At 36.3% G+C, this 15,636-nt stretch overlaps 1 pseudogene; it reads right to left on the bottom strand.

The window, feature by feature from the left end:
- Nucleotides 1-11,941: 11,941 nt before the first annotated feature.
- Nucleotides 11,942-15,289, bottom strand: LOC110206954 (large ribosomal subunit protein eL31 pseudogene; annotated as a pseudogene).
- Between the last annotated feature and the right edge of the window lie 347 nt (nucleotides 15,290-15,636).

The raw sequence follows: 15,636 nt of genomic DNA, 5'->3' as shown, positions 1-15,636 counted from the left end.
GTACCCTATCCACTGTCCTACCTAGCTACTTATGTGCAAATTCTGTGCAATGTGAAGAGATCTAAACAAAGGACCTAAGCATGTGGGTGGACCTCTTGTGTAAAACTTCTGGGAGGATATGAATAGGAGTAGCACAGGATAAGAAGGTGTTTTTATAGAGTATAATAGACCCTGGAAACCCTCCCCCCACAACTTCTCCTGAATTCTCCCACATGGCCCTGGAGTTTGCCTGAGGTTCATCTTAATATAATCCTTTCCACTGTCCTGGCAATGTGGTTTTGACTCTGCCCCAATCTCCAATTCTCTGTTACTTCTAAACTGGCCTAGACCTTCATTGTCTGTTACTCCCAGATTGCCCCTGGCCACTTTCAACCCTTAATTCCATCTAGACACCTTCTAAGTGGCCCAGATTCCTGGCATTTCCCTGGGGCACACAACCCTTTAGGATCCTTCTCTGTTACCTCCCCACCACCCCAGACCACTTGGCCATTTCTAGATCACATCCAGATTATCCCACAGTCTTCTGTATAAAAGGTCCATTTTGCCTCCATTAAAGTGCTCAGATTCCTTAAGAGTCTAGCCCATTTGTCAATACAAGTGTCACAGTAGCTCAGATTCTTAAAATCTTGCCCACCTCAGTTGGTATTTTAATAAACCCTGTCTTTGACTGAATGAAGGTTCCAGTTGAATTCATTCGAGGTGGGACCCATGTCATTTGCCCTTGAATTTTATGGTTTCCACCACCCCTAGGCCACAATATTTTCAGTTTCCACATCAGAGGGAGAAATCGTATTGATGAGATCAGAGGTGCATTGAAGTGACACAGTATTAATTTGATGAGGAAGTATTTTTTAAGCATCTATGTTCCAGGCATTGTGTTAGCTACCAATAACAGACAAAAATTTAAAAAGTTCCTTCCATTGATACATTTATAGTATACCGCAGTCTGTTAATCATTTGGAACCTTGCAGGAGGCTGAAAATTGTTGTTGTTTGTCTTTCATTCTTGAAGAGGATGATGGCAGCAGGGAAGTGATGCCATGACATGCAAGTGAATTGATACTGGCTAAGAAACAGAGTGGTGGATCAATGGAATAGGTTAGGTATGTGAGACACAATAGCTAATGACTATAATAATCTACTGTTTGATATATTCAAAGACTCCAGCTTCTAGGATAGGAACTCAATATTTGACAAAAACTGCTGGGGAAACTGGAAAATGTTATGGCAGAAACTAGGCATAGACCAACATTTACACCCTATACCAAGATAAAGTCAAAATGGGTACATGATTGAGATTTTAAGGCTGAGACTATAAGCAAACTAGGAGAGCAAGGAATAATTTACCTGTCAGATCTATGGAGAAGGGAAGAATTTATGGCCAAACAAAGTAGAGGGAACATTATGAAATGCAGAATGGATGATTTTGATTACATTAAATTGAAAAGTTTTTGCACAAACAAAGCCCATGCAACCAAGATTAGAAGGGAAGCAAAAAGCTAGGAAACAATTTTTATAGCAAGAGTCTCTGACAAAGGCCTCATTTCTAAAATATTTAGAAAACTGAGTTGAATTTATAAGAATACAAGTCATTTCCCAATTGATAAATGGTCAAAGGATATGGCCAAGCAGTTTTCAGATGAAAAAATTAAAGTTATCTATAGTCACATGAAAAAAATGTTCTAAATCAGTGATCAAAATTTACATTCCTTTGGGCAGAGTCCTCTGGGAGCTGAATAGCCATCCAAATGACATGTCAGATTTTAATGTTACAAGATACCTACTAAGTGCCAGGCACTTAGGAGCTAGTGATAGAAATATAAGAACAAAGCAATCAGTATTTGCAAGGAGCTCACATTCTAATGAGAGATACAAGAACAAGTATTAGTATATACAGCATAAATAGAAAGTTAATCAATGCATATATATATATATATATATACTAAGTAGTTAAATACAATGTAGCTTAGGAGATGGGGGGTAGAAGTTAGAGAGATCAGATAAACAATTAAACTTGGTTGATGTTTAAAAAAAAGGATGGGGTTAAGGGCTCCATTCCCTCTTGAGTTACAATGATAACACAATGTAATATTAATATTCTTTTTAAAAAGGTAAATATGAAGAAATATAAGGAAATATGGAAAGGACAACATGAAAGGATTCAAATTAGGGCCAGCATTGCTTACCTACTGATTACAATATATAAAGAAAAAAAGGAAAGAAAAGAAAGAAGACAAAGTCAAAGACAATAAACCAGACAATAAAATCAATCTTACAGAATTGGAAAAACAATGAGTAAATGTAGGTTTTTTGTTTATTATTTGTTAATTCTTTACTTCTACTCTGTTAAAGCTAAAGGTTTTATGTTTGAGCTTTATACCTTATGTGAGTGTTTATTACATTATTTGCTTTTGTTGATGGTTACTGAAGTTTATATCAAAAAAGTTCAAAAGAATTTCACAACTGTTTATAGAAACATTTCAACATTTACCAAATCTTTTTTAAAATAAAAGGTTCAATTTCACGACAATAGAATTTCATATCCGCTTATGTTTACTTTCCTTCCCTCAAAGTTAAAGTCCAAGTAACTAAATGGACCACTTCTGCTGAAAGGCAGAAAAAAAAACATTTACATAAATAAGATAGATGACATATGTTAACTTGAACTTTACTTGCATAGTTCATATAAAATCATAGAAGCTAGAAATGCAAATCTGAGGAAAGTCCCTCAAATTGCCTTAAGTGAAGGCAATTCACTTAACCTTTTTGGAGCTCAGTTTCTGCAACTGTCAAACAAAAATTGGACTAGATGGCCACTATGTCCCTTACAATTCTATATCTATATAGGATCCTATGAATCACTTAAATGTTAATTTAAAAATTATAAAAATATATACCATAGTTTTTCTTAAATATATTGCTGAACATGAGATGTAAAATAGATTTTTAAAATTAAAACAAGGGGCATGTAGGTGGTATAGTGGATTGAGTACTAGCCCTCAAGTCAGGAAGACCCGAGTTCAAGTCTATCTTCAGATGTTTGACACTTACTAGCTGTGTGACCCTGCGCAAGTCACTTAATCCTGATTGCCTTTAAAAAAAAGATCATTAAAAATATGAAAATCAAAATGAAGGCCATTTGAGAAAACCTAGGCCATTTTCCAAAGTGGCTTGTCTAAACCTTTTCATCCTTCCTTTAGATTACTATCGCATTCCCTAATCCAACCCTCCGAGCTGAAGATCTTGCCCCTACTTCACCAAAAAAAATGAGGCAATACCACAAGAGCTCCCTCTTCTTTCCTCTTCCTCATCTTACATTACTTTGACCTCTTACTCACTGTCTATTTCACCACTCCTCTCTGAAGCAGGGGTGGCTTTTCTTCTTGCTATGTCATTCCCTTCTATAGTCACTCTTCTTTCCATTGCTTCCCTATTCTCCAACAGTATTCCATTGATTTTTCACTATCTACCAGCTCCTTTCTTACAATAAATATGTCCATGTCTTCCTCATCCTTCCTTATTTGAACCCATCATCCCATCTATCCTTTTCCCCCTTTCTGGCTCAACTTTTTGAGAAAGCTGCTGATACTCAGTTTCTCCACTTCCTCTACTCTCACTCTCTTCTAAACCATCTGCAATATGTTTTCTAACCTCATCATTCATCTTCCAACTGTTCCCTCCAAAGTTACTAATGAACTATTTAATTGACAGATATAAAGTTTTCCCGATCCCCATGCTTCTTGACCTCCTCAGCATTTGAAAAATTTGATCACCCTCATCATCTGGATATTCTCTTGTCTCTGGGTTTTCCCGATACTGCCCTCTCCTGGTTCTCCTCCTGTTTATCCACTCCTCAGTCTCATTTGCTGGTTCTTTCTCCAGGTTGTGCCCACTAACTATGGATATCCCCCAAAGCTTTCTCCTTGGCTTCTTCTCTTTGCACTCTGTTCTGTCTCACTTGGTGATCTCAGCTCTGATGGCTTCAATTATTATTTCTATGCTGATGATTCCCAGATGTATATGTCCAGCTCAAGCCTCTCTTCTGATTTCCAATCCCATGTCACCAACTGTCTTTAGATATCTTGCATGGGATACCCCATAGATATCTTCTAGCTCAATACATGTAAAACAGAATTCATCAACTTCTCCCCACCAAACTCTCCCTTCTTTCAAATTTCCCTTTTACTATTAAGGGCACAATCATCATCTGTTACCCTGGCTCACAACTTCAGTGTCATCCTTAATGGACTCACCCCCACTCACACCCACTTCATATATTCAATCTGTTACCACATTCTGTCATTTATGCCTTCAAAACATCTCTTATTCAACTCCCTTGTTCTTTTTACTCACATGGCTACCACCCTAGTTCTCATTATTGCTTTATCTTCTAATTCTTCTCTGACGTAAGTCTCTCTCTATTCCAATCTTCCATTCACCAACTAAAATTATTTTTCTAGTTAGGTCTGCATATCAAACTCCTCCTCAAAAAATTCCAACAGCTTGCTAATATCTCTAGGATCAAATATAAAGCCTTATTTGGCCCTTAGAGCTTTTCATAATCTGGCCCTTTCCTACCTTTCCATTGGCTTTACATTTTTTTTTTTTTGGTTAGGCAAATTGGAGTTAAGTGACTTGCCCAGAGTCATACAGCTAGTGATGTGTGTCTGAGGCTGGATTTGAACTCAGGTCCTCCTGACCCCAGGGTCAGTGTTCTATGCACTGTGCCACCTACCTGCCCCTCTTCTTACATTTTACTGCCCTAAATGTACTCTGTGATCCAGATACATTATCCTACCTTTTGTTCCTTTAGTACAATCCTCTATTTCTTGACTCAGTGCCTTTGCCGTGGCTATTCTCCATACCTGGAATGCTCCCTTATCTCCCCTCTGCCTCTTTTGCAGGATGTCCCCTTAGCTGCTGGTGCTTTCCCATCTCATCTTATATGAATTCTGTCTATAATCTATATATACTTACTTATTAATATTTTGTCTTACTCTATTGTAATGTTAATTTCTCAAGAGCTGGGGTTACTTTTTACCTTTTTTTTCATATCACTATCAATTAGCAGATTACCTGGCACAAAGTAAAAACTTAATAAATATTTATTAATTTAACTTTATTAATTAATTTAATTTCTCCTTACCAGTGTTTTATGTAATACCATGACATTATAGAGACTTTCTCCTTGTTGTTGAAATAATTTCCTGTTATCAATGAATATCTTTTATACTATAACCTGTAATTAGTGTGGAGTTCAAATGTTATTCCCTTTTGGAGAAAGAAGGATATGGGAGTTCATTCTAAAGAGCTTTGAAAAAATGGGAGGTGATTACTGAACTACATTCATTCCTCTTATAATGTTGTTTGTACTTCTTTTAAATGATCCCATTTTAGTTTATATTATAATTGCTGAGCTCTTTTCTCATAACAGGCATTAAGAGACCTTGAGGACAGGAACTATCTTGGTTACCTTTGTATACCCAGCACTTACTATAGTGCTTTTCTATGTTAGACACACAATTAATATGTTTGAAATTAAATCAAGTGTGGCATATAATATTTTAGGTACCCCAATGAGCTGAATTCAGGCTTGTTGGCAGGTCCAATACAGTATTAAAGCTCAGAAGAGCTGCCCCATTAGATTATGAGCTCCTTGAGGGAAGGGTTGTCTTTTCCATCTTTTGTGTCTCTAGCATTTAGCATAATGGCTGGCACATAGTAGGTGCTTAATAAATGTGTATCGGTTAATTGATTGAAGATGAAGAGAAATTCAGCGGGCTATTTTAGAAGTCAATATAAGAAAGGCAAGCTCAAGTACAAATGTGGTCCAAGCTTTACAGTTCATTACAGCTGACCTCTGGCTGCCTGTTTAGGAAAGTAAGAGGATAAACCAGGTTTCACCAACTACTTAGTTTCAGGCAAGCAGACTGGGCAATCAGGTGCATGATGATGTAGCTGTTGATTAGCAGGGGCAAGGGACTCAAACACAGATTGTCTCTCAACTTCCAAGGCAATTCATTCTACTTTGAAACAATTGTTTTTTTGGTAGCATATTTTTCCTGACATCAAGTCAAATTTTGTTTCCATGCAACTTCTATTCTAGTTGTTCCCCCACCATTTTGACTGCCCTTCTCTGGATACTCTTCAGCTTATCAATGCCCTTGTTAAGCTGTGGCATGTAGAAATAAAAACGTGACTTCAGATGGGGTCTGACAAAGGCAGAGCAAAATGAAACTGTCACCTCCTGTTAGAGAAGTGGGCCTAACATTGGCAGCATATTAGTTCAGGTTTGATGTTTGGGGGAAAAAAGAAACATTGGGCTCTCGTAGTTCATTGAACAGTAAACAAAAACAGGTTTATGTAGCACTAATATAGTAAAGAGATTCAACAGGCTATAGTAGGACATAGTTTTGATATACATGCTTTCTTCTCGTCTCCATGTGGAAAAAAAGTGTCTGGTCAATAGGGGAGGGCATGATGACTCATGTGGTCTCAGAACATGCACTGAGGCTGAAGGTTGGACGTCCATGTGGGTGGGCTTTTTCCTGCCCTTGGATGATCCAAACCCAAGTAAGTACATCTAGAGGTTACCAGAAACCAATCAAGTAACAGAATTTTAGGGAAAATTTAGCCTAATCCATATTTGGGGAGCAACGGAGAATCCAGGTAAATATTGGTCCTATTATATAAGACTTCATGTGGAAAGAGTTTAAGAATTTTCTAGAGGACTTTCAATCATTCAAAGGCTTTTAGGGCTATTAGTAGATCATCTCCTTTTTTGTTAAATTTATTTAATTTTAATTTTCAACATTTACTTCCACAAGACTTTGAGTTCCAAATTTTCTCCCCATCTCATCCCCCCCCAAAGATAGCATGCATTCTGTATACCCCTTCCCTTAATCTGCCCTCCCTTCTATCTCTCCCTCCCTTCTCTTATCCCTTTCCCCTTTTATTTTCCTGTAGAGTAGGATAGATTTCTATACCCCATTTCCTTTATATCTTATTTCTCAGTTGCATGTGAAAACAATTTGTAACATGTGTTTTTAAAACTTTGGGTTCCAAATTTTCTTCCTTCTTCCCTGCCCACACACCCTCACTGAAAAGGCAAGTAACTTGATACAGGTTATACATGTGTAGTCATGCAAAACACTTCCATAGTAGTCATGTTGTGAAAAACTAAGTATATATCCCTTCATCCTATCCCACCCCTCATTTATTCTATTCTCTCTTTTAACTCTGTCCCTCCTCAGAAGTGTTTGCTTCTGATTACCCTCCTCCACCAATCTGCCCTCCCCTCTGTTATCCCCCTGCTCCCTTGTCCCCTTCCCCCCTAATTTCTTGTAGGGTAAGATACATTTCCGTACCAAATTGAGTGTGTATATTATTCCATCCTTAGGCCAAATCCTATGAGAATAAGATTCACTCATTCCCTGTCACCTTCCCCCAGTTCCCCTCCATTATAAAAGCCTTTTCTTGTCTGCTTTATGTGAGATAATTTACCCCATTCTACCTCTCCCTTTCTCCTTCTCACAGTATAATCCTCTCTCACCTCTTAATTTTATTCTCCAAGTATCATCCCTTCATCTTCAACTCACCCTGTGCCCTCTATCTATCTATCTATCTATCTATCTATCTATCTATCTATCTATCTATCTATCTATCTATCTATCCATACATATATTTTCCCCCTCCAACTACCCTGATACTGACAAAGGTCTCATGAGTTACAAATATCAAGTAGATCATCTTCTTGGCACAGGTAGTACCAAGGGTAAAAAATATATATAGCTCTCACTTCCCCACCCCCAAAAGCATGAATAAAAAGGGGGGAAAAGAAAGAAAATGTGGAGAAAAACAAAAGCTAGAAATCATAGTCATTTTTTCCCTCCTTTGGAAGGATAAAAACCTCAGATCAAAACTATCTAATTCATGTGGTAGGTAATTCCAAATCTTTTTAGTTTATAGTGAGTCCCACGATTAACAATGAGTCTGGAACTTGGCGACACGGCACAGTTGCTGATACCTCCATCTAGTCATAGGTACTTTATAACACATCAGAGTCATCTATATCAAAATATCTAAGAGTTTCCTCACCAAAACCTCTCCCCCTCCTAAGACTGCAATAGTTTTCAGGCTACTGCATCACATTGCTGACTCATATTGAGATTGAAATCCACTAAAACCCTCATATTTTTTTTCCCCTAACAACTGTTGTCTAACTATCTTACTTGTGATATTGATATTTTTTGGTACCCAAATGTGAGACTTTACATTTGTCCTTACTCTATGTCATCATATTAGATACACCCCGTCCTTTGGTCTATGAATTAGATTCATATGCATACTAATACTTTCATACAGGTGTTGACTATGGTAATCCTCTCAGTTTTGTACCATCTGCAAATTTGGTGAGCATGCCACTTACGCCTTTATCTAAGCTACTGATAGAAAAGGCTAAGTAGTACAAGTCCAAGCAAAGTTCTCTGAGGTTTCTGCTGGAGACCCCATGCTATGCTAACATTGGACCATGAACAATAGTTGTCAAACCAGTTATGATTTCATCTGATTGTATTTTCTTCCAATCCCTATATCTCCATCTTTTATACAAGGATAGTATGATACACTTCATGAAAAACTTCGCTGAAATGTAGGTAAACACAGCATTGCTATCATCTACTAGTTCTGTAATCTGAAAAAAAGGCAAATGAGACTGATCTGATATGACCTTTTCTTTATATAGCTATGCTGGTTCTATGTAATCACTGCTTTTCAACCTGTCTTCCCCCCTCCTCCCAACTATCTTTTAATGATGTGTTCTAAAATATTCCCAGGAATGAAAGTCAAATTGACTGGCCTATATTTTGAGTGTTCTGTGCTTTCCCCTTAAAAATAAACCAGGAATTTGTTTGCCAATCTTGTGGTACTTCTCTTGTTTTTCAAAATATTTTAAATATCATTGACACTGGTTCAGCAGTAACACCTGCCAGTTCTTTCAGTACTTGAGGAGGTAATTAATTTGGGCTGGGTGACTTGCATCGATCAAGGACAGCTAAGTGCAAGAGTACTGTATTTATTTGTTTTTTCTCCTCTTTTAGCCCTTTTCCATTCTGCAGTATCCTGACAAGGGTCATCTGTCCTCTTTCACCTCCGGTCCTTTATTTTCCCAATGAAACCTTTCTTCTGTTTCCTTTAAGAATTCTTCATTCTCATTAATATTCTAACATGAGAAAGCTTTTTCTGAGTCCCTTTACCATATCCTCCAGGAGAGAGATAAGTTTATACATGAAACACAAATAATTGTCACTTGGCTGTAGCAGAAATACAAACTTCACTATATGATTTCCTTTGCTCTCCTTATAGATTGAGATTTTCAGGAATATTTTTAAAATGTTTACTCCTCAGCTTTAAGCACCTGATTAAAATATTTCTAGCTAATTCTAATTTTTTTCAGTCATTTTCAGTTGTGTCTGACTCTTCACGACCCCATTTGGGGCTTTCCTGGCAAAGACACTGGAGTGGTTTGCCATTTCCTTCTCCAACTCATTTTATAGATGAGGAAATGGAGGCAAACAGTGGTAAGTGACTTGCCCAAGCTGTCAAAGTTAGTAAGTGTCTGAGGCTGGATTTGAATTTAGGTCTTTCTAACTCCAGGCCCAGTGCTTTATCCGCTCTACCACCTGGGTGCCCTTTAACCTCTTAGTAACTTGACAATCCCATTTAATTTTTTTTCCATAATCTCAACTCCCCAACCCTACCTACTTTCTCTTCAGACTTATACCATCTTTTTTTTCCACTAAATTGACTGATTCACTAATTGACACTATCAATTTCCTTTCACTATAATTTGTTTCAATTGTATTTGATCCTCTGCCTTTAAAAATGTGATTCAGAAATGTGTTCTACAGGCTGTGCTGGGCTGCCAAATGGAGCCATGATACAAAGAAGATTAAGAATCTGTGCTGCAATTATTCCACTCACCTTTCATTATCTACCTTGCCTTGTCTTGCCAGTTAAATTCATGTATCTTTGTTCAGTCTAACTCCTTAGTTTCTAATCTGTAATCCTTCTTGTAATTCATTAACCTCTTTATTTATTCCTTAATGAGGTTCTTTTTTTTCAACCCAGAAATAGAATCTGTATCTGTATCTGGGCTTGAAATGAATGAAAAAAGCATTTATTAAGTACTCACAATGTTCCAAGCAGTGTGCTAATTCTGTGAATATAAGACATATAAGCCTGACTTTTTTTTTTTTTTACTTTTGGTGAAGCATTTGGGGTTGACTTGCCCAGGGTCACACAGCTAGTAAGTGTCATGTATCTGAAACTGGATTTGAACTCATGTCCTCCTGACTTCAAATCCAGAGCTCAACACACTGTGCCACCTAACTGCCCCATAAGCCTGGCTTTTTGCTGCTTTTTTAGGAGCTTATACAGGTTGTTGTGTTTGTCCTTCATTGTCAAAGAGGATCATGACATCATGGAGGTGATGACATGAGTTGCAATTGACTTTGATTTGAGTGAGGGAGGGCTGTGCAAAGTCATCAGCCTCACTTTCTCCTTCAGAGCCAGCTGGGACCAGTGGCCAGATATTCATCAGGATGACTGAGGATGACCCAGGAGTGAGGAATACTACACATATAGGGGAGTACTTTTTAGGGAAGCATTTTGGTTTGGAAAGACTCAGAAATTGTGAGTGAAGCCATAGGGAAATGGAATGATAAACACTTTCCAGTATCAATGGCCGGATTAATTGATGAGGTGCTCACTAATCAGGGTAGATTCTTCTCTAAGTTTCATCAATTTATCCATAGATTTACCACATTTGCACCCTCTCCCCACCTCCAAATTCAACCCTTGATTTACTTAATTAGTTCAAATTCCTCCAAACTACCTACAGGAGTTCTTTCTCCTTATTCAACTCAAGTACTTTTTGCTTCTCTTACAAGCTTCTCTTATAGAAGTGGGAAATGGATTTCTTTTATTGTGCTTCTTCTTCATAATTCCTGGTTTATCACATGATGCAGTTTATTCACAATCACTGTGAATCTCATTATTGCTCTTGGAAAACTGAAAACTCAGAGTTTTTAGTCATTCAAAAGGCAATAAAGAGATGCACAGTGCTTGTCACAAAGCTTTACTGTACAAATATTAGTGGCAAAAAGATGAGTCTTTGAAAAAAGAAGCTGGAGGAGGGGAAGGAGGAGGAGTCATGAAAGGCATTGCATAATTTTCTAAATGTAAATATCAATAACCTTCATGCCATATATAAGTAGTACTAACTATATGTATTATGGTTGATAAAATGTTAGAGAAACCAGCTTTTGCTGTATTTGTATTTTTTTGCTTCACTTTTCTTTTTGTTATACCCAATTAAAACTATTTTCTTAGAGTATTTTAGTCATTATTCAATTGAATTCTTACCTACTTATTACGTATTGATTTGAGTTGGATTAGAAATAGTTTACTCCAATAGAGATGCTAAGTTCAAATGAGTAAACATAATTACTTTTTAGAGTTGCAGTAAAGTCATTTAAATGATCATATATAAACATAATTCTTATAATCCTATTTACTTGGTAAAAATATTTTTCAAATCTTCTGTTGCTCATTAGTTGTTTTTTTCTTACTATAACTACACTTAATATAATGGAATAAATACTCTGTATACAAAATAAGTCTAAAAAGGTCAGAAAAACTTAGAATCCTATTGTTTCCTTGCTATGCTATACTAAAGAATGACGTCATTTCTCTAAGATTCTTTTTATCTATGTAAAATGGTGGGTCTGACAGGATAATAGATTCAGAACCATTAGGGACTTTAGACTTCATCTAGTCCATTCATTTCAATTCACAAGTGATGAAAATGAGGGTAAGTGGCTTGCCCAAAGATATACTAGTAATAATGGCCAGATAGTCAAACTCTGGAACACAGACACCAAATCTATTTATTCTTTTCATTGCCATTTTGGTCTCATCTGTTGTTTGCTGAAATTCCCATAGCAGCACATATCCATTAATAATTAAGCAACTCTTCTAATTAACAAGGAAGAAATACTACTGACTTCCTGAAATCAGAATAACACCCAAGATTTATAAAGTTCTATAATGTTTGCAAAGCATGTTACATAGGTTATTTCATTTGAATCTCACCATCACCTTCTCCTATAATAATGCATATCTAAGAAAATGTGAACAAACATTTTAAACATATTGTCAGATACATTTTCAAGAATAGTTAGATCAATAAGCGTTTATTAAGTACCTACTATGCTGGAGGTAAAGAAGAAGGGCAAAAGACAATCCCTGCTCTCAAGGAGCTCACAGTCTAATGGGGGAGCCAACAAGCAAACAACTATGCACAAACAAGCAATATGCAAGATAAAGTGAAAGTAATCTCAGAGTGAAGGCACAAACACTGAGGGAGGTACGTAAAGGCTTCTTGCAGAAGGTGAGATTTTAGCTAGGATTTGAAGGAAGCAGGGGAGCCAAGAGATGGAGATATTTGTTGACTTACTACTAATGCTATTTTAAAAAAAAATCACTGTACCCACAATATTTAACTGGCTACATTTTCCATTGCTAGTTGTTCTGAACTTAATTTTTCTTTTCCTTCCAAAAATGTAGTTAGAAGTTTTTGTTGCTACTTTAATTTCCCCAGACATTTTTTTTCCCAGAATTTTCCATGTCTTTTCTTTGTGACCAGGACTGTTTCTCATGAAAGATTATTTGCAAAATCCTCAGAGAATATAGCACCATCTACACTAGCATTTTAAAAAAAATTAATTACCATACTTGAACTCTATTGTTCAAAATCACTTCAATAACATACATTCTTTCCTTTGCCAATGACTTTTCTGTGGAGACATCATGAAGTTTTGGAATTTAAGTCTTTATGTGGTTTGATAGTCTGATATGGAGATTTATAATATAATTTGCATCACTATGCTTTGGTCTAAGCTATCTATCTATCTATCTATCTATCTATCTATCTATCTATCTATCTATCTATCTATATGTCATAACTATTTCCCAAATGAAAATAATGAAGTACTTAACTTAAAAGCTCTGTTAAATTTTGTCTTATAAAATAGTATACATCTCTATCTTTTCCTTTTTTTTGAGATTTTATAACTTCATTTAAATGATGTTCAATTTAGTTTTCATCCACATTGTAAACTTTTGAAAGTGGTGACAGTTACGTAAGTAGCCAATGTATACAGCTTGCTTGGTGAATCTTCAACCTCACTGCATTTCCTAGACAAATGCACTAGGATACGATATGGGACATTTCTTATTCCTTTGGCCCAAACAGCTTTGTTGAGTCTTGTGTCAATGCGTACATCTGGAGTTCCCATTTCTTTCATGGCAAATTTTCAGATTTCCTTTAGAGCCCGAGGAGCTCGCTTTTTGAAGCCTACTGCGTGAATCCTCTTGTTAATGTTGATGGTATACTCTCTGGTCACCACCTCATTGATGGAAGAATGTCCCTTCTTTTTCTCTCCACCTTTCTTTGTGGAAGCCATCCTGCCGGGGACCAGGTCGGAAAGGCATATACATCTCTTTCTGAATTTCACTTCGAATATTAGTGAGGAGTGCTTTGGGTACAAAAAATATAATTTTATGTATTTGTATAGGAAAAATCACTGAAAGTTCATAGATTCAGAAATTTCAGGGACTTTAGAGGCCATGTAGTCCTACTCCCTTATGTTTACAGATAAGGAAACTGATGACCAGAAAGATGAGATGACTTTAGTTCTATTCATCTGAAAGGCCTTTCCAAGGATTTGACCAAAGTCACATAGCTAGGAAGTGGCAAGGTCAGGATTCAAACCTAAGTCTTCTGATTCAATAATCAAATGCAGGACTCTTTCTATTGGATCACACTGCCTTCCAAAGAACAGCTTTCTCTAACTACTTTATTACATACAGATCCCTGGGTTTTAATAGCAGCTTTCACTCTAAATTTTCATTTAAAAGTCAGCAATATGGAGCACAAAATTAAGAAACAAAAAGTCAAGATTTTTAAATGGTGTCATTTTTCTTCAAAATCTATTTCACATAATCTTAAAGTCCATTTAGTCTAAACCATATCTAAATACAGATCCCTTTGAGGACTTACCTGAAAAGATAACATTGAACTCTTACTTAGAGACCTCTGAGGTCTGGGTCAAAGAAGAAATTACTACATCTTGAAACAGTCAATTCTTCTTTTGGATTGTTCTAAGTGTATGACACTTTCCCTTATATCATGCCTTATTCTGCCCCTTTTTGACTTCAAGATGGCTATAGGTTATATCTTCTGTGACCAAATGAAAACATTCAGTTACTCTAAGAAAACTATCGTGTACCTCTTGAGGCTTATCTTTTCCAGGTTGGGTATATTTAGTTCCTTCATCTTATCCATATATAGCAAGATCCCTTGAAGTCCCTTACCATCTTAGTTCTTTCCTTTTGTTGGTTTCTAGTTTTTCAATGTACTTCCTAAAGGTAGTACCGAGAACTTAACAAATGTACCTGATGTAGTCTGAGTAAGGTAGCATAGAGTGGCACTCTTACTTCCCTAGACTGGATATTATACTTCTTTTAAAACAGACTAAGATTCCGGTTTTTGAATTTCATATCACATCTTTGAATTGTTTTACTTTTACATTCCATTAAAACTTCCAGACTTATTTTCAGATTGTCTATCTACACTTTCTCATTCAATATTTATGAAGGTGGTTTTTTTAATCCAAGTATGATAATTCACAGTTATTCTTCTTATTTTTTTATTTTTAGTACTTACCACCATGTTGTAGCACATTACAATATTTCAAGATCCTGACTGTCAACTATTGAGATAACTAAATTTTGCCATTTGCAAATTTGATAAACAAATTATATACAACTTTTATCTAAGTTATTGTTACAATTGTTGTATAGCAGAGGGAAGCTAAACACAGAACTTTTACACACTCAAAAAGAAACCTCTTTTCCAGGTCCAGCAAGAATTTGAATCTATCTAACAAAATTATTTTATCCACATTTCCATCATAATATAGCTTAAAAAGAAAGTGACATCTGTTTACCTAAGATGTTCAACAGTATTGTGGACTATATCATATAACAACAAAAGAATTTTAAAAAATCTGTATTGATAGTAGGTTCCCTCAAATTTATAGATATTATTGTGCCAGTGCTATAACAAACTAGGGGACATTAGATAGTCTCTTCACTAAAATCCATGGCAATACTAAGGAAATTAACCATCCACCCTATAAGAAACAACTATGACATGTATATACTTGTATGGGCTAATCCTTCTCTCTCTCTCTCTCTCTCTCTCTCTCTCTCTCTCTCTCTCTCTCTCTCTCTCTCTCTCTCTGTCTCTCTCCAGAACAAAAGTGAAATGGGTCCAGAAATGAATATGAAGAAACTGAGCAGACTGAATTAGATATGCAAAATCAGGCAGTGCTTTCAATGTGTCTTGAATTTTCTTTGTCATGAATACTGGGCTTTTTAACACCATTATTCTTACAGTGGTTTTATAGAGTGGTAAATCAGGGAACACCATGACTTCAGAAAAATCAAAATCATAAGGAAACAAAAGGGCACTGGAAATTACATAGTGAGAGCAAATAGGTACAATATGTTA

The sequence above is a fragment of the Phascolarctos cinereus genome, unplaced genomic scaffold (genome assembly GCF_003287225.1).
Source record: "Phascolarctos cinereus isolate Bilbo 61053 unplaced genomic scaffold, phaCin_HiC Scaffold_1;HRSCAF=81, whole genome shotgun sequence".
NCBI lineage: Eukaryota > Metazoa > Chordata > Mammalia > Diprotodontia > Phascolarctidae > Phascolarctos > Phascolarctos cinereus.
The sequence above is the reverse complement of the archived record's forward strand: the minus strand, read 5'-3'. Positions and strand labels throughout refer to the sequence as shown.